The sequence below is a fragment of the Polyodon spathula genome, chromosome 8, assembly GCF_017654505.1.
Source record: "Polyodon spathula isolate WHYD16114869_AA chromosome 8, ASM1765450v1, whole genome shotgun sequence".
NCBI lineage: Eukaryota > Metazoa > Chordata > Actinopteri > Acipenseriformes > Polyodontidae > Polyodon > Polyodon spathula.
The window spans coordinates 41,149,132-41,169,353 of record NC_054541.1 but is presented as its reverse complement, the minus strand read 5'-3'; the positions used below and the strand labels follow the sequence as shown (position 1 = coordinate 41,169,353).

General features: G+C 37.6%; 1 protein-coding gene across 3 annotated transcripts in view; it reads right to left on the bottom strand.

The window, feature by feature from the left end:
* Positions 1-20,222, bottom strand: part of immp2l (inner mitochondrial membrane peptidase subunit 2) — a 256,942-nt gene that overhangs the window by 47,762 nt on the left and 188,958 nt on the right. The gene's annotated exons all lie outside the window — the stretch shown is intronic.

Sequence of the window (20,222 nt, the reverse complement as noted above, 5' to 3'; positions counted from 1 at the left end):
ACTGTATAACTGTGTTCATAATCCATTATGAACACAGTTATCTAACTGTAACATGTATTATCTAACATTGTAACGTGTTAGAAATAAAAGTGCTGTTATTAATTAGTCTATTTACTAATAATAGGTTTGCTTGAATATAGTAATGTGTTATGGCAATGCATTTGATGAGTGTTATGAATACGTATATGCATTATTTTGTACCAACTGATTAGGAAGGATTATTAATATAGTGAATGTTTATGAAGGTGTTATGAATGCTTCCAAGTTTATCTCAAATGACACAAAACATGCCTGAGAGGTTTGATGGCAAGTAATCATGCAGGACTATTTCTATACATTCCACCCATTAATATATGGTCCTGTATTAATAGTCTTCTTGATAACAACTGTACCAAGCCCATTTCTGTTGTTAATTTTCCTAAACTCTTTCCATTCGCCACACTGTCAGCAGGCTGGCCATTTGTTAATTAATAAGACTGAAGCACTACAGGGATAACTGATACCTAGTTCGTGCTTTGTGATTTCCTTGTTCACTTCTCTGTAGGTGTGTGATGGGGGTGCCCACCCCTTGTGTTATTATTTATGTATGTATTCATTTGTTCTTATTATTGTGTTTATTTGCGGGTGGTCGAGCACTGTGCGTCTTTTATTATTTACTGTTTGAGACCGGCGAAAAAGTGTAGTTGGTGGGGATGGGGTTAAAATCCCTCCCTAGTTCCCTCGTGGGAATGTGGCTGGAGCCTTAAGGTAATTATTGTATCAAATTAGGTAATTAAGGCTCCAGCCACAGACTATAAAAAGATGCACTCCAGGCTTATTAGAGGGAGGGTGTCAGAGGAGAGACATAAGTCTGTGAAAGAGGATCAAACTCGAGTAAACAATTGCTATACGTGCTGGCTTAAACCCAGCACGATACTTGTTTGTTTCGTTCACGGCTGTTTTGTTATTGTTTGTTTGTTTGGCCCTTGTGCCCTTTTGTTTTAGTGTTTTGTATAAATTTTCATTTTGTTTTATTATTTAACAAATATACTGAGCACTGTTGCGTTTCAGTTTTACCCCTATACCTTGTTTTGACTACTACTTCCTGAACCCGATGTCACCACCCGCACGCCACACAAAGAGCCTGTGGAGAGGCAATCATCCAAAGAGAGGTCAAGTCCTTAGTCTCCTCATGCTACCAAGATGCATGATGTCAGAAATGGGACTTCAAAAACTACCTTGACAGTGAAGTGGTAAACATTCACGCTAAGTGCTCAGTACCTCCTGCAGGCTCTGAAATACTGGCATTCCTGGAGTATAAGCCATGCAGCAGCAGGACCTGGTTCATGTTATAGTTTTCGACATCATGAATCTTCACTTAGGCGACAGAGTTTTCAATAGACAATGTGGCCTAGCCGAGGGAACATTTTCACATGGCTGAGCAGTTTGAATTAAAGTAACTTTTATGAGGGTCTTCTGGAAACCCTCAACCCTCCTTAGGTGCCTCCTGATGTCTAGAATAACTTTTACATTCCTAATACAGCTTGTGGGTTTCAGATTTAGAGTTCTTATAACAAAGAAGAAATTCAATTCAGAAAAATGTTAAGTGAAAGAACGTGGTTCATTGCTCACTGCTGCCAAACTGTACAAAGGAGAAAATCAGACTATCTTTGGTCATTGGTGTTTTAGTAAACATATATAGTTCATCACACAACCTACAGTTTCTCACTATTTGAATGGTCTGATAACAGGGTACACATTAAACGATGTCCGCCTGTCATCACTAGAATCTATATCTTGTAACTTGGATAAAGGGTTATATAAAGGAAAACTGCAGGGATTTTCAAGCCATCCTTCAGATAAATGGAAGATATGGGTGCTGCATGTTCTTGGATGCTTTTTATGAAATGTAATTACTTACTGCTGTTCTGATGCAATCGTGAGGACCAGATTTATTGGGCCAAAGACCACAATGTGGGCAGATTCAAGTTCACCAATAAAATTAGGCAGAGCTGAACAGACCTTTTGTTTGATTGTTTGGATTGATATCTCCACAGCAATCAGGTGATATACCCAGTTGAGGGTCAATGTTGATTGGGCTTCTTTGTCATTCCAATTGAAACAGTTGAAGCAACAGCTTCTTTAACGTGTGCAGCTAATTGTTTTCCTCCACAAGGCTGCAAGCTTTTCTGAGTCTCGGTGGGGAGCAGCAATCAGCTCAAATGCAAGCAGCTTTCTGCAAATGCTTAAATTGGAATGGCAAATTACCCCAATCAGCATCACTGACTGTCACACGGGTGCCATCACCTTCTTGATGTAGAGGACTCAATCCGAATAATCAGTTTGTGCAGATGTATTGATGGAGTTTGTTGTAACTACAAAGTTGCAAGTCAATATAACCAAATAATTCTGCAGCTCCTGAAATGTAACCAATTCAATTGTTGGCAGTTGGTGCAGAAGTATAAGCCTCCTTAGAGGCATGATTAACAATATATCGCACTTGAAATGGAAAAAGAAGAGAACCTACAAAGCAGTAAGATATGGCATAACAAGGGCCAAGGGAGGACTGCTGCCCACTGCACTCAAAACTGAAAAAAATAATAGAAAAAAATAATAGAAAATAGCCTCCAATGCAGTTAGTGTAATTGACTGCTGCCCCTACCATGACTGGAATATTTTTTTTGCAGTTCGAAGTTTAACACCCATCTCCAGCCTCCTTTGCATTTTATGTTTATTTAACTTCCTCCATCAGAGAAAGTTGCAGAGACAGATTTCCAACCGTTTTCATATCTCACTGCTGCAGATCGAAATGGGACTGAGCCTTCAACTCAATCACAGCTGGAACACTGCATCTGTCTATCAGTTTATGCTCTTCTTTTTCCCCTGTGCCCAGTTATAGAGGTTTACAGAAACTAGTACTTGTACTCACAATTGCCTTTAAGAAGTATTTATCAGCAGGTATTCAATAAATCTATTCATGCATGTGGTGATTTCAAAACAAGAACATCTGCCCTTCCCTCACCTTTACAACTAGTACCAGTCAATGGCAATTAACTTCTGCAATTAGTGTTTTGAAAGCCGATTGGAAGCAATCTTTCCTCTGCTTGGACAACGACATTTTTACTGCCATACTGCAGTACCAAGGGCATAAACTGACAATGGAAAGATAATGAACAGATGTATTGAATACATAACAAATACTTCTTAAAGACAATTATGAGCATGAGTTTCCTCACATCCCTACCCGGTTATTTTAACCCTGTTTTTATCTTCAATTTACAATGTGGTCAGTATGTCTGCTGTAGCATGGTGAGGAGAAACAGTCCCTGACGATTCTGACACCCTAACCTGTGGGAATGCCATGTGAAATGCTACCACTGAAGTCCACTGTGAAAACCATCAACTTCGTACAGCCGGTATGCAAAGTGACTGTATGACTCGCTTTAACTGGTAAGCTATTCTGGGGATGCTAATCAGTTGCTGTTCCAAAAATACATTTACTGTTATAATTTAGGTAAAAGATCAATTTATTAGGCAAGTCTGTTTTAGACAAATCTTACATTTCTAGGACTTTAAGGATATTAACACATACACTATTACCACCTAACACATGAGCAGAACAGATTGATATAAGTCATATTTTCTTGTTAAAGTATGTAGCTGGTTCTTACCAGAACATGAAAGTAGGCTTTAATACTCCTAAAACAATCTCCTTATCAATTGCAAAGAACCCCTAAACTAATGATAAAATAAAACACATTAATCTTAACTCTACACACTACAGCTTACATGTAGCACATGTAATTAGTATAATTTGGTGTTTCTGTAGTTTTCTAAATCTTGCTATCATTAAAGCAACAACCAGGAGCCCTTAGGAACTAAACCTAACAATCTTTATCTCGCAATGTGATTCTCTGAAAAGTGTGATGTGGTTCCACAAGGTCAAATTAAAAGGATTTCTTAGCTAGTGGTTAACTCCTTTGATCAACTGGTTCTACAGTAAAAGCATGTTCCCAAGTATTCCCGCCAGTCAGCCGTATCCTTGACTGCCAAGCAATGATTAAAAGTGCTATGTTCATAGTTTTGTTTTTAGATAAAAAGCTGATGAATATATATATATATATATATATATATATATATATATATATATATATATATATATATATATATATAGCTTAAACCAAGTTAACATCGTTGAAATGAGGTTCAAAATACCTACAGTAATTAACAGAAAAGAAATAACAAACGTCATTCAAGTTCTTTTAATTCCAATTAATAAAGGATGAAATAAGGTAATCACACTTAGCACATAGTAGTCAGGCTCAATATCTGACAAGCGTTTGACTTTTATTTTTATTTTAGTACGGTATAACTAGACACTACGAGCAAACACATCACATTTGTCTTTTGGAATTAAACACAGACGACAATAATATCATTATGTCATACAATGTACAACTGTAGATTAAGATTAATTTGTTAGAATAAAAATAAACAAATCCATTATTGCTAACAATGACAATATAACTAACAACGACAGTCACAGAAAATGCACCAAGTTTATTCTATATTCTCTATTTAAACCCTTACAGAAAGAAATATATTGGCTGCAAGTATAGGTCACTTGTTCCAAAACTGTTTTAGTATAGTATACTGTCCTACTTTGGTACTGTCCTATTTTGATACCTTACATTTTTTGTAAGGTGAATGAATTTACATCCCTAGACCTGTGGTAACTCATTAAAACACTGCAACAACTATGTTAATGTTCTTTGATGTTATAGTGCTAAAATATATACAGTACTGTGCAAAAGTAAGAATTTTTGTAAGAATGCTTTCAAAAATAGACATGTTAATAGATTATATTTATCAATTAACTAAATGCAAAGTGAGTAAACAGAAGAAAAATCTAAATCAAATCCATATTTGGTGTGACCACCCTTTGCCTTCAAAACAGCATCAATTCTTCTAGGTACACTTGCACAAAGTCAGGCATTTTGTAGGCATATAGTCAGGTGTATGATTAAACAATTATACCAAACAGGTAATAATGATAATCAATTCAATACTTAGGTTGAAACACAATCATTAACCGAAACAGAAAAAGCTGTGTAGGAGGAATAAAACTGGGTGAGGAACAGCCAAACTCAGCTAACAAGGTGAGGTTGCTGAAGACAATTTATTGTCAAAAGTCATACACCATGGCAAGACTGAGCACAGAAACAAGACACAAGGTAGTTACACTGCATCAGCAAGGTCTCTCCCAGGCAGAAATTTCAAGGCAGACAGGGGTTTCCAGATGTGCTGTCCAAGCTCTTTTATAGAAGCACAAAGAAACGGGCAACGTTGAGGACCATAGATGCAGTGGTTGGCCAAGGAAACTTACTGCAGCAGATGAAAGACACATCATGCTTACTTCCCTTCACAATCGGAAGATGTCCAGCAGTGCCATCAGCTCAGAATTGGCAGAAAACAGTGGGACCCTGGTACACCCATCTACTGTCCGGAGTAGTCTGGTCAGAAGTGGCCTTCATGGAAGACTTGCGGCCAAAAAGCCATACCTCAGACGTGGAAACAAGGCCAAGCAACTCAACTATGTACGAAAACACAGGAACTGGGGTGCAGAAAAATGGCAGCAGGTGCTCTGGACTGACGTGTCAAAATTTGAAATATTTGGCTGTAGCAGAAGGCAGTTTGTTCGCCGAAGGGCTGGAGAGCGGTACACGAATGAATGTCTGCAGGCAACAATGAAGCATGGTGGAGGTTCCTTGCAAGTTTGGGGCTGCATTTCTGCAAATGGAGTTGGGGATTTGGTCAGAATTAATGGTCTCCTCAATGCTGAGAAGTACAGGCAGATACTTATCCATCATGCAATACCATCAAGGAGGCATGTGATTGGCCCCAAATTTATTCTGCAGCATGACAAAAACCCCAAACATACAGCGAAAGTCATTAAGAACTATCTTCAGTGTAAAGAAGAACAAGGAGTCCTGGAAGTGATGGTATGGCCCCCACAGAGCCCTGATCTCAACATCATTGAGTCTGTCTGGGATTACATGAAGACAGAGAAGCAACTGAGGCTGCCTAAATCCACAGAAGAACTGTGGTTAGTTCTCCAAGATGTTTGGGCCAACCTACCTGCCGAGTTCCTTCAAAAACTGTGTGCAAGTGTACCTAGAAGAATTGATGCTGTTTTGAAGGCAAAGGGTGGTCACACCAAAAATTGATTTCATGTAGATTTTTCTTCTGTTCACTCATTTTGCATTTTGTTAATTGATAAAAAGAAACTATTAACATGTCTATTTTTGAAAGCATTCTTGCTTTACAGCATTTTTTCACACCTGCTAAAACGTTTGTACAGTACTGTGTGTGTGTGTGTGTGTGTATATATATATATATATATATATATATATATATATATATATATATATATACACACACACACATACAGTGCCTTGCAAAAGCATTCAGACCCCTGACCAATTCTCTCATATTACCGAATTACAAATGGTACATTGAAATTTTGTTCTGTTTGATATTTTATTTTTAAACACTGAAACTCAGAATCAATTATTGTAAGGTGACATTGGTTTTATGTTGGGAAATATTTTTAAGAAAAAAAAAAAACTGAAGTATCTTGCTTGCATAAGTATTCAATCCCTGTGCTGTGGAAGCTCCCAGTTTGCACCGATGAAAGAAATTGCCCTAACGAGGACACAATTACCTTACCATTGGCCTCCACCTGTGAACCATTAAAGTTGCTGTCACATTTTCTGGATAAAAACCCCACTGCTGAAGGATCATTGGTAAGGCTGTGAATCTGAAGGAAAATGAAGACCAAAAAGCATTCTACAGTAGTTAGAGATAAAGTAATACAAATGCATAGATTAGGAAAAGGGTACAAAATAATATTCCAGTGTTTGGATATCCCAGTGAGCACAGTTGGATCAATAATAGGAAGTGGAAGCTGCATCACACCACCCAGACACTGCCAAGAAAAGGTCGTCCCTCAAAACTCAGCGCTCAAACAAGAAGGAGACTTGTGAGAGAAGCCACAGAGAGGCCAACAATCACTTTGAAGGAGCTACAGAGTTCAATGGCTATGAGTTGAGTAATGGTGCACCAGTCAACCATATCAAGAGCTCTGCATAACACTAGCCTGTATGGGAGGGTGGCAAGAAAGAAGCCACTACTCAAAAAGTACCATCTGAAAGCACGTCTGGAGTTTGCCAGAAAGCATGAGAGTGACCCAGCTGCTATGTGGGAAAAGGTTTTGTGGTCAGATGAGACCAAGATAGAGCTTTTTGGCCAAAACTCAAAGTGCTATCTGTGGCGTAAACCTAACACTGCCCATGCCTCAAGACACAACATCCCTACAGTGAAGTATGGTGGTGGCAGCATCATGCTGTGGGGATGTTCTCATCAGCAGGGACTGGGCATCTTGTAACAACTGAAGGAAGAATGGATGGAGCAAAATACAGGAAAATACTGCAAGAGAATCTGCTTCAGTCTGCTAAAAAACTGAAGCTTGGGAGGAAATTCACCTTTCAGCAGGACAATGATCCCAAGCACAAGGCCAAAGCAACATTGGAGTGGCTCAAGAATAAAAAGGTGAATGTCCTACAGTGGCCCAGTCAAAGTCTTGATCTCAATCCCATTGAGAATATGTGGCACTATCTGAAAATTGCGGTCCACAAGCGTCGTCCAACCAACCTGAACAACCTGGAGCAAATCTGCCAAGAAGAATGGGCCAAAATCTCTCCGACACTGTGTGCAAAACTGGTACATACTTACCCCAAAAAGCTGTTATTATAGCGAAAGGTGGCTCTACCAAATATTAATGTGTGGGGGTTGAATACTTATATACTATATTTTTTTTAAAATATTTCCCAACATATAACCAATGTCACCTTACAATAATTGATTTTGAGTTTAAGTGTTTTAAAAAAAAAATATTGAACAGATTGAAATTTTAATGTGCCATTTGTAATTCAGTAATATGAGAGAATTGGTCAGGGGTCTGAATACTTTTGCAAGGCACTGTATATATATATATTTGGATCAGAGACACAAGTAACTATTACTCGCTCCTTAAATCTCGACACCTAAAATCATTAAAAAAAAAAAAAAAAAAAAAAAAAGTTATACACTTATTTTGAATTTTGAGTCCCTATTAAGGCACATATTTAGGCCCAGGGTATGCAGGATTTAGACCCCTGCAAAACCATGAAATTCATTTTCGGTGGGGCGTGTTGCCACTTGCACCCGTGCCTAGGGAGACCCCAAACCACCCTGTGCACGCGCTGGGGGAGGACCGTCAGACCCCCCTGCACCCGCGCTGGTCTCACAGGACGCGATTAGACAGAGAAGGGGGCAGCTGACCCTGAGCAAGTTTTGTGAATGGATTGTAGATCAGATGTGCTGGAGCTGATGGACACCGGTGTCAACGACAGGCAGGCTTACAAGAAACTTTTGCCGTAGTTTGTTCTTCTTAATTTGAGAGGCAAGAGGCTCGGGCACTTCAGCAATTGCCGTCAATGCCGTCGGTTATTTCACACCCTGTGTATGCCTGTAATTAGAGTTGAATGCAAAATGATGCATACTGTTGCAAGAGTCAATGGCCTTAAAAAAAAAAAAACATGCTAATGGAGTTGTTTGTATAAGTAAAATAGTTTATTGTTTTACAAAGCGAAGCAACACTGATTATAAGACGCATACACAGATATAGGTGGCAGTTTCCAATTACAGCAACATTGATTGGAGTTTTCTCTTAATTCATACCTCCTATCTTTTTTTGGGGGGGAGCAGATAACAAGATGAACCTTCTCAGGAGACCAAAGTGTCCACTCAATGAACATGTCTCTCTGAAAACAACAATAACCGCAACTGGAACCTACAACAGTAATGCCGAAAGGGAACCATTTACTGAATCACTTTTAATAATCATTTACACACATGGTCTACCAAAAACTGTGGAGCCTAACAGAAGATTCTAAAGCTGATCTAGATGTTCAGTGTTTACTGAGCATGCAGAAGCTTTTCAGCCAACCGAATAAGGATTGATCATATGCTCAAACATATGCCACAATATTACATAATGTAATGCAATGGATGTTTCAGACATTTGTAACAAAAAAAAAAAAATCAATCTTCACTGCATCCCTTTGAAGTGTAGATGAAAAGTAGGCCTTTAGTATGCTAAAATATCAACATTAACCTTTTCTCACCTCTCAGAATTATTCATGAATTATACAATGGGCTTTGATAGTTGTAATAAAGGAAATAGGGAAGTAAACAGTGAATTAGAACTAGAATTGGGCACATACATGATAGAAAGCAAATTGTAGGTGTTTTTGCTAATATAGTTGCAGTAACTGCCAACAAGCAAAGTGTCATAATTTGCAGTTGCTTTTGCTGATGATATACACCGTAACCAATTAGGGGTTACCACTTCTACTAAAAAAAAAAAGTTAGGTTGCCCAAGATTAGTGCTAAGCTGGGTCTATGAATCCAGCCTTTAGTTAACTGATTAAATGGTGATATAGGTCCATTATGTTATTATTATAGGTTACTACTCCTCAATTTTGAGTGAAATGATCTTTTCTAGACCTCTGAATTCTAATTTGACGAATCACTGTGAAAAATCACTGGTGTTCTTGCGAAATCTAGTATTTAATGTCTTTACTAACAATGGTTCCTGAAGTACAGCCCCTCGTAGATAGGAGGAAATGGGTCTGTGGGGTAAGGTGCCTTTCAGGAACAATGATGTAAGTATGTGGTTTATGTAGCAATTAAAAACTTATAAAAAGCATTTTTCAATAAATTTCAATCCATTAACATTCAACGAAGTCATGCAGAAATGTCACACTTCACAGTTTAGGAAGACACCTGGTTCAACGACTTATATTTAGGGTTAGGGTTAGGCACAGTGGGACCAGTTAATTGTCCTAGTTCCTACATCTTTACATTGTTCCAATTAAACAGAAGGTTGAAAAGACAAACAGACAGCCACAGTATACCCCAGATACACTTATTAACAAATGTCCTTGGCAAGTTTCATCAGAAGTGGACTAGGGGTTTCCATCACAATGAAACATTGCTTCTACTGTAGTACACTGTTTAAATTGATCAAACAATCACATGTTGCTGACCAAATCTGAATTCACATGTCTCTGAATGAAAGTGAAGCTCATGAAGTTGTGGTACCAGACCATTCATACATTGTATTGTATAAAGGGCACACCATATATACAATTTAAGCAAAAACACAATCGTAGAATACTATAATCTGAGTGTACTCATTGCATTACAACGCGATACCTGTTTGTTATGCGCCAAACATTACAGTTAAACATGATATCCAGTTGTCAATTCAACATACATTATCAATGTCTGCCTGTTCTGTGAAACCAGATCGTGAGTTTTTCATTAGGTGACTAAATCCAATGTTTGACTCATAAAAGTGAGGCGGTGAAGCTGGCACATTTAAATGATGATCTAATCTCTGTTTCCTGTGAAACATATTTTCATCTAGGAATACATTCTGTGCACCACCTGCTACAGCATAATATAACATCTAATAACTTGCTCAGTAACTGGTATGCAACTAATAACACTCCATAGTGTGGGCTCAATCAGTCAGAAAGTGATATATTTTTTTACAAGGAACATTTTAATTAACATTTTGCAGTCATTAATCAGCTATACTATAAGCTTGACAGTGAACTGTTTTCTTATTTAAATAGCCACGGTTGTCTTTGACTCCTCCAAGTAACATGAGAATTAATCATAACCAAATAATTATTTTTAATTGCGCAGCTATAAGACAGGTGGCACCTAGACCCTCGTATAACATTCATATACTTTTGATATTTCAGCTCCTCCTAAAGTAGTAAAACGGAACAAGCCAGCAGGAAACATAATGAAATCAGACTAGAAAGACAAATGGCAAGTCAGGATTAATGGGTGTTATGTAGTGACTGTTGCCAAAAGAAGAAACCATTCATTTCAGAACAGGATATGGTGAGTGCTTTTGAAACGTCTTCACACGTAAATGTAAGACACACACATTTATTTCACTGAAAGCTTGAGTAATTCAAAACGGCTTACTAGTAAATGCATTTTTATTGTACTCAGTTCAATTTTAGTAGTTTTTATATGGCATGGCATTTGAATAAAACCTGGCTTAGCAGACTAAACAACACAATAGAAGGCTGTTTTTTCAAAGTACATTTAGGCCAATTGAATTTAGTTATAATTCATCATACACTGTGTCTCCATTCTTTTAGAATTGTACAGTACATGCATCAGTAAATCTGTTAAATTAAATCAATCATGTATGCCTGCTCTGCAAATGTGTTTTTTCTATTATTATTTAATTGTTTCTTTTTACACATTGAAGTTAAGGGACTATACAAGAGTCAGAATGGAGCAAGAAAAAAATAACCGATAAATGATAAGAAGTGTAGGCTTTAGATAAACATGTGTGAACCATTTACTGTAAAATCACAGTTATGAAACATATTTTTAATAATTAGGTTTTAAAAGCACATATTGTGTCTGTCATCTGCAAAATTGACGAAAGCCACTTCGGTTCATCAACCACAATGAGATTGCCGAAAACGAATGTCTGCTGAACAATGCAACCAAGATGTAATATATTGCTATTGGTAATAGATTTATGTTTAAAATCTGAATTTAAATTCAGATTTAATTAGTTGTAGAAATCACGGTTTATGATGTTCTCAAAGAAAACATAAATTAAGGCTTGTAAATACTTTTTAAGCTTTCAATGGCTTGCGCTGGAAAAGGTCTTTTTAACGCAGCAGAGTAATTAAATTACAATGACTGGCACTGCAAACCTGGGTGTTTACTGTATATGTGCTCAGGGGAAAGTCTTGGACTTGAAATGTGTTACAGATGTTTAATTAACCCACATCACAAATACTGATGCCAAAGAACCATTTGTATCTATATATGTGAAGCCAATACACAGGGATATCTGCTGAGACTTTACAACAAGCTGTGGACAGTTGACAAGTGAGCTGTGTTAGACAGAAACAACATAATCATTTCACAAGAATATGCTAACTTAACTTTTTTATAACAGATGTCCAGGAAAATGTAGAAAGCAGCTGTAATGTGTAGAGATCTTTATTTTGTAGGTGAAAGCTGACCAACCGTACTGAAGACCTTGTGGTTCCTACTTGACAGTCACAAATACTTAACAATAGGATTGAGGTTTTAACAGAATGCACAGTGTAACATTTTTTTTTTTTTTTTTTTTTTTTTTTAGAAACATATTGCATATAGGTTTAACAAATCTGTACTTAAACTCTACATAACCAATTAAATAGTATTGTATTTATTGTGTAGTCTGTGCTAATTAGGTGCTAATGGGTAAAAAAAAAAAACTACTACAATTACAGCATACCCTACAACTGATATAACTAATATCTTCGGGCCTCTGTCTTTCAGTTCATTAAATGATCTCTACCTATGTAAGCTTGGGCTTTTTTCCCCCAGAATCACAAGGAAAATATCTTTGTTAAAACAACAGAAGTCAACCTGAAACCCTATTACCACACACTGGGGATATATATATATATATATATATATATATATATATATATATATATATATATATATATATATATATATATATATATATATATATATATCTTTTGTATCCCAACACCTCAGTTTTCTTTACTAAGCACAACAAATTACAATAAACTGCAGTTTTTTCCTCTGATGTAATTTCCTGGAGCACCAAAAAGGTCCGTGTAACAAGGATGGCTGTAGTGGTGACGTCAGGCCAGAAGCAGGAACAGAAACAAAGGCAGGACTGCTGTACAGTGGCATTTGCACCGTTTATTTAAACAACAAAAATAAAATAAAAGGTTTAACAAAAAAAAAAAAAAAAAAACACTTGCTCACAGGGCCAAATAAAAAGGTCACACAAAACAAGTTACGAACACTGAACACAGACAGTAGGTCAGGCTGGGCAGTTGCAGTTGCTGTCACTGTTCCTGTTTAGATTTTTGTTTTGTTTTCTCTCGTCTTCTCCACTGTCGTTCTTCACTTCCAAACACCCACCAGAGTGCAGAGAACTGCAGGCTTCTACGCAGGTGACCATCTCCTGATTAGCAATAAATTAAACAATTAATTAATGGGGGGATGGCCACCTTCTGCGCAAGGTTTCTAATTACTATTGGCAGAGGACAAGCTGCCTACCTTGCCTCTGCCAGAACACATTTACATGAAAATAACAACAAAACAAAAAAGCACGGCTACACCGTATACATAAATAAATAATAATAATAATAATAATAATAATAATAATAATAATAATAATAATAATAATACAAACAAATACAAAATAATAAATTGCACAGGAGTGGAGGGGTACCCCGTTCTAAAATAAAACAAATATATTTATGGCAGGGCTTTGCCCTACCCCCTTTTCATGTGCAGGGCTCCTCGCCCTGTCACAGACCCCTGAAGAAACTAATTTTCACAGAGCAGAGCACTTTCTGTCCAGACCTATGCAAGAACACATCCAGTATGACAAGAAATACAAGCACGGATAAATCACTACCGGAGATTAATTGTGGTAGTTTTATTTTCAATAGCACATTTTTCCTTCCAAACACTGTGTCATTTTAAAGTCATTATTATGGAGATTATTAGCTAGACATGCAAGTAGGTGTTATTTGTGTGTTATTAGATTGTAGCGTCTTCATATACAAGCTAAAAATTGTGATCGCATTTATGTGGAGGGTTAAACAAATTAGCTCTTTGCACAAATCATGACTGTGTCTTGTTTGCATTCAGTTTTATCAGCAAACAAATAACTAAAGGAGCTTCCAGCTGCTTGTACTGTATTATTAATATAGAAAGAAAATAAAACTACAAGAATATTTTTTGTCATTTTAGTCTAATTTATAATCTGTTCCCTTATTATTTATGCTATTTCTGAAGGCCAGTGCAGTTAAAAGTAACTTTTTCATAATAAATTAATTGTATTCACTGTACCTCCAGCAAGTTATAGCCTAAAGGCTCAATAAAGTTTTTGATATCTGTATAAGAAAGACTTGATATCTGATATCTGTACATTACTGTGTTTATACAAAAACAGCCCACTGAGAATGCAGTTGGAGTATGCAATTCATTCTGACAATAACTCTTGGAACAGAGATTGAATATTTCTTGGTGTTAGATCTCCCTCCCAACCTGCGAGGGTGCAAGGGTCATGGATGACAGTATTTAAGGGGACACAGTGATGTGATCTGTTCCTTTGTGAATGGTTAAATTGCATGACCAAAAGGAGAACCTGCATTTTGAACCATGATTGTTTTGTTTTGTTTTGTTTGTCATTATTTAAAATACTGTTGTTACTGTTACTTAGACAGCTAACATGATCCAGAGCTTTTGCCAAAGGCCAGCACTAAACCCAGATCAACATCACTGCACTTCGTTTCACAAAGAACTGTATTCGCTACGAGCACGCACTGTGGACTGCTGATGTTTGTGTTTGTATGTGTTACGTGTGAGTGAATTAAAACGGGACTGTTATTCTTTCGGGGCCAGCCTGTGTATTATAAATAAAGCAATACACGGTGCTGGATTGCTTAGCATTGTTTATTTTTTACTGCTGTTTGCCATCAGGCCATTGAATTTAAAAATAAACCACCTGGATTATGATTGTTTGTCTGATATTGATCAGCTGCACCTGCACACTGTTAACCACTTTGCCACACTCACATAATAATGCTTGGGTGTTGGCAGATGGTGCAAGTGTGCTTGTTGGTCACGATGATGACCTGCGACTTTCTTGTATAAAAGTTAACATTAATCAGGGGACTTTAGGGGTGAATGGATTACTAGATTTGAATAAAATAACATACAGACACATAAGAGAAATTAAAGCATTTCATTTGTATGTAAATATTGTTGGCAAATTATGCCCTCACACTACCGGAAACAAGATGGCCGACCTGACAGAAACTACAGCTCCCAGACGGCTATCCAGTGCACCCCTTAAGAACATAAGAAAGTTTACAAACGAGAGGAGGCCATTCGGCCCATCTTGCTCGTTTGGTTGTTAGTAGCTTATTGATCCCAAAATCTCATCAAGCAGCTTCTTGAAGGATCCCAGGGTGTCAGCTTCAACAACATTACTGGGGAGTTGATTCCAGACCCTCACAATTCTCTGTGTAAAAAAGTGTCTCCTATTTTCTGTTCTGAATGCCCCTTTTTCTAAACTCCATTTGTGACCCCTGGTTCTTGTTTCTTTTTTCAGGCTGAAAAAGTCCCTTGGGTCGACACTGTCAATACCTTTTAGAATTTTGAATGCTTGAAAAATTATAATAGCATGATAAAGCACATCAACACTGTGCAGAATAGGATTGCCACAGTCACCCCTATTGTACGAGAGCACTTGAGACAGGCACAGGAACACCAGAAGTTAAGTTATAATAAACAAGCCACAGTGAGAGTGTTTGCACCAGGAGACAAAATAGTGGTATTGGTATCCATGGTCGAGGGTAAGGTTTTAGCTAAGTGGAGGGGACCATATGAGGTAATAGAAAAGGTGGGAGAGGTAAACTATAGGGTCAAACAGCCAGGCCGCTGCCCAGAGATACAAATTTATCATGCAAATTTATTGAAACATTGGAGAGAAAAGGAGGTTATGACCATGTCACACCCTAAGATCTTCCCCACAGCCCCCGGGGCGAAGGTTGCACAGACATGAACACCTGCACATAAACACAAGGTGAAGGTATTTGTGCACAAAAACCAACAGATGTTTTCAGGAATCAATCCCAGGTAAGACTAATTTGGCCAGCCATAACATAATATCCCAGCCCGGTGAAAAAGTGTGTATGCACCCTTAGAGTGCCGGATGCATGCCACTCGGCCATAAAAACGGGTGGAGAAAATTTTGGCCACAGGTGTAACAGATAGTCATCCAGTGAGTGGTCAAGCCCAAAACCTGATGGAAGTTGGAGATTTTGTAAAGACTTTAGGTGAACAAAATTTCAAAATTTCAAAGAGAAAACAGCTTTCGGTATGCCTGACAGGTTATATCAATACCCTGTTATGCTGTTTGGTTTGCACGGGGCTCCTGCAACCTTTCAGAGGTTCATGGATCCGGTTCTTAAGCCTCATAGAAGATATGACGTGGACTATTTAGATGATGTGGTCATATAAAGTACAGACTGGGAAACCATTTTCCCTGAGTACAGGTCGTGTTGGATTCAATCCATCAGGCCAGGTTAACGGCAAACCCACAGAAATGTACTATAGGCATGGAAGACACAAAATATCTGGGATATATTGTGTGGAGAGGCCTAATAAATCCCCAGGAGGCAAAGGTTGAGGCTGTAAGAAAATGTCCACAACCCGTCAATAAAAAGCAGGTACAGGCGTTTTTAGGCATAGCCGGGTACAATCAGAAATTTGTGCCTAATTATGCAATCATTACATTTCCCCTGACAGAAATGACCCGGGGTAGGGGTAGGGGTCAAGTGGACTGAGGAAGCTGAGCAGGCTTTTGAAAAGTTGAAAGAGGCTTTGTGCAGTAGCCCTGTGTTAATAGTACCAGTTTTTAATAAAGAGTATATGCTACAAACAGATGCTTCACAGGAAGTGAACAGAGTAGAACACCCGGTCATGTTTCTTAGCCGGAAGTTAGAAGACTGAGAAAAGAACTACGTGGTAATCGAAAAGGAATGCCTGGCCATTAAATGGCCATTAGAAGGCCTGAGACTATTAGTTGGAACGATAGTTCACCTTGGTGACCGACCACACACCATTAACGTGGATAAATCAGGCCAAAGGCAAAAATCCACGAATAATGCGTTGCTTTCCGTCGTTTCAACAATTTAAATATAATATCAAACACGGAACCAGGAAGGAGATGGGAAATGCAGATGGTCTGCCAAGAGTTCATTCTTTCTTTGTTGCAGTAGCTCGACCCCAGAATTATGCCCTCACACTACCGAAAACAAGATGGCCGACCCGACGGAAACTACAACTCCCAGCCGGTTGTATCAGAGACTCTTTGTTACCAATACCGCTAGAGTTTTATGTGTGCACGTTTGCCACACCCAGCAAATATGCCACAATAGAGACAAGAAACGTTTACATCAAGTATTTTTGGTTATGTATCACTCTGCAGAGTGCTTAAGGCTAATTTTACTGTATTCAATATTCAACTGATATTCAGTCACACATATACAAACACAAGTACTAACCTGGGTGAAATGTTATAATGCACAAGTCAGGTTTCAAACTTAATAAAACATGGATGTGGGTCATCAAGAGTTTATGAAATATGCACAGTACAGGCAATTACAAATATACACGTACAGTGTTTCTAGCATGCCCTGAAAATGAAAAGAAAATACTAGAAGACATCAAATAATAGCTTGCTTGGGCAGTTGTATATAATTAAACATTAATAAAGGCTTTAATAAATGGAAATTCAAACATTGTTTTAGGGACAAATCCTTTACTATAACCATAATTTTATACAGGCACAAATACAGAACAACATTTGTTATAATTAATTGTGAAGAACTAAGACAAAAAACAATGATGGGACTTTACGTTTGCAGTTTGTCAAATAAAGACTACGCTGTCCTAGCATGGGTGCAAACAACAGTAACACATTAAATTACAACACATCATCAGGAATGCTGGGTCACAAAGTCTCAAATAACATGTTACATCTCGTGTCTCTGCTATACAGTGATGTACAGTAAGAAAAACAGGATTTGCTGGAAGTGACATCACATGATGGATGTTGCCTACTTTGTGCATCAGGACTGAAAGGAATTTTCAAAGGGTGTCAGAAGAGGTTTAAGTACATCAGATGTGTAGAGCAGTCACTTTCCAGAGTACCACCCAATTTACTATGCATATTTAAATACATAATGTACAGTACATGCAATTTTTGCAGAGTAAGGGCATTGGCTGACTTATACAATAGAATACTGGTCACTTAGCTGCTGTAAGATAAATGGTCCCCTTCTAAAGCTTTTTTTTTTTTTTTCATTTTACATTACAGAAAAGGGGCCAGATTTAGTTTTTATACAGTTTTCACCTAATATCGAACAAAAGATCAAAGAAGCATTAGAAGTTATGAATGCCAGTATAGCGAATAGTTTTTTGGACTTGAATCAAAAGAATACTATTTTAGTAGTCTATTAAACAAAATAGAGACATGTATCTCAAAATGTGCTGACAAAGTATCTAATTTACATAACGCAACATTTTTGTACAATGGTAGTGTATGAGTATTAGTTAAATCCCCTTAAGCAATGATTTAAGCTAGATGTGATTGTTTTCTGACACGCACCACCCTTTACCATGAATGTATTATTGGATGTACACAGGGACTATAGTACTGTTAAAAGTGTTATCCAATCTGCCCTGCAATCACTAACTGGAATAAAACACTGATCTTTAACTTCATTTAAAACCTGCATATAATGGTGTACTTGTAAGTGCACAATTAAACCCATGTCCTTTTATAAATCATTATGTCACCCCAGTCAATCACAACTTCCCGCAATTAAAAAAGGGGAGTATACCATAAAGCAGGATTAGTAATGATTTCCATTACATAAAACTTCATGCTGATTTGAACTCGGTTCTCACCAAGATAATCACCAACTAAGACACAGCTTTACAGTAAACTAATGTGAACCATCTGCATCTCCATCCATTTGCGTTTTCTTCACTCTAATGATGTAGATATCCTTCTGCCTGGTATTGATGGTGGAAGTGTAATGCCTAGGGATCAACCACAGTGCGGTCTCCCCAGCGCATCAGCATGACAACCGTTTGGACTCAGCTAAGTAGGGCACATCTCTGGGTTCTTCAAGTGAGCACCTTCCGACCTCTGTGTTTCATCGACTAGCCCACGACACCTCAAGAGGCAAATGATATTGCACACTTTTGTTTATGCTCCAGCATGAACCATACACTTTTGAGCCTGATGCTAGCTGCAGATTAATTTATGAATTCATGTCAGGATAACATGACACAAAATATTGTTTGTAAAACCAACACACAGAAATAGAAAAATAGGCTTTGTTTAAGTTTAATAATTTTGTTTGGTGAATCACAGTTTAATGTCTGTGATCTAGTTCACACCCCTCCCCACTCCTCCTCTCCCATGCTGTCATTTTTTGTTTGTTTGTTTTGATATGATAAGAATAGTTTGGTTGGACTGTCTATCTGCTTGGAACCCCCCCCCCCCCCCCCCCCACCCCACCCAAAAAAAAAAACACATGACGTTTGGCAGTAAATCTAGATCAACAGAAGCAGTTGTGTTGCAGGATGAAAGGCAGCAGTGGGATCAAGAAGGATCAACATTGCTCCTCAGAGCTTCCAGTTATACAGTATTGAAGTCCTCACAAATCCACATTTGATTTTAACACTAGTAAAATCCAGTACTGCAATTGTAACGTTTCAAAAACTTTCCTCGTATCACCTCTACCAGTCATATTTATATTACACTGATCATTAGTGTTATTTTTTTCAACAGTTTAAATGTGGAGAAATTGGAACTGTTCAATTGATCTACATATTGATGTTTTTTGGTAATTGGTACTTATTAGGAATACCATTTTTAAGTGAGTATAAAAGCCAAAGGTACAGCAACAATAACACCATGTAACCAATTAGTGATTCTTCAGTAAATATCTTGGAGCAAGGCATTGCTGAAACTAATTTTAAAAACTTGTGCTGTAACTCGTTGATTTTTTTGATGTACATATATCTGAAAAAAAAATCTGTTTTCTATTCCGCACAAAGCACAGGCATGGTTGCACGGTATTAACCAGTATTACCATAACTAATCAGAACTAAACAATCACAGATTTATACACGGTTTATAAACCGGAAAATGGAGCTCAGAGATTGGCTGTCTGTGCATTCTAAACATGCAGACATTTCCCATCAAGATCAAGATTAAAGTGTGTCTGGAACAACATATTTTAAAAGTTCATTTTGCCGTCACTGGTACAGGTTAAGAACTACAGACCACTTAGATATTCATTTTTATTTAGTCAAACACTGACAGAAAATCATGGAATTGTATAACATTAAACAGTTAATCAATTGTATAATTAATGCCTTTTCTTTAAAATGTCGATCTGATTGGCTGCAGCAAGAGGTCCTGTGGGGCTCCAGGTTTGCAGCCGATCAGTGGATTCCAAAACTGGGGT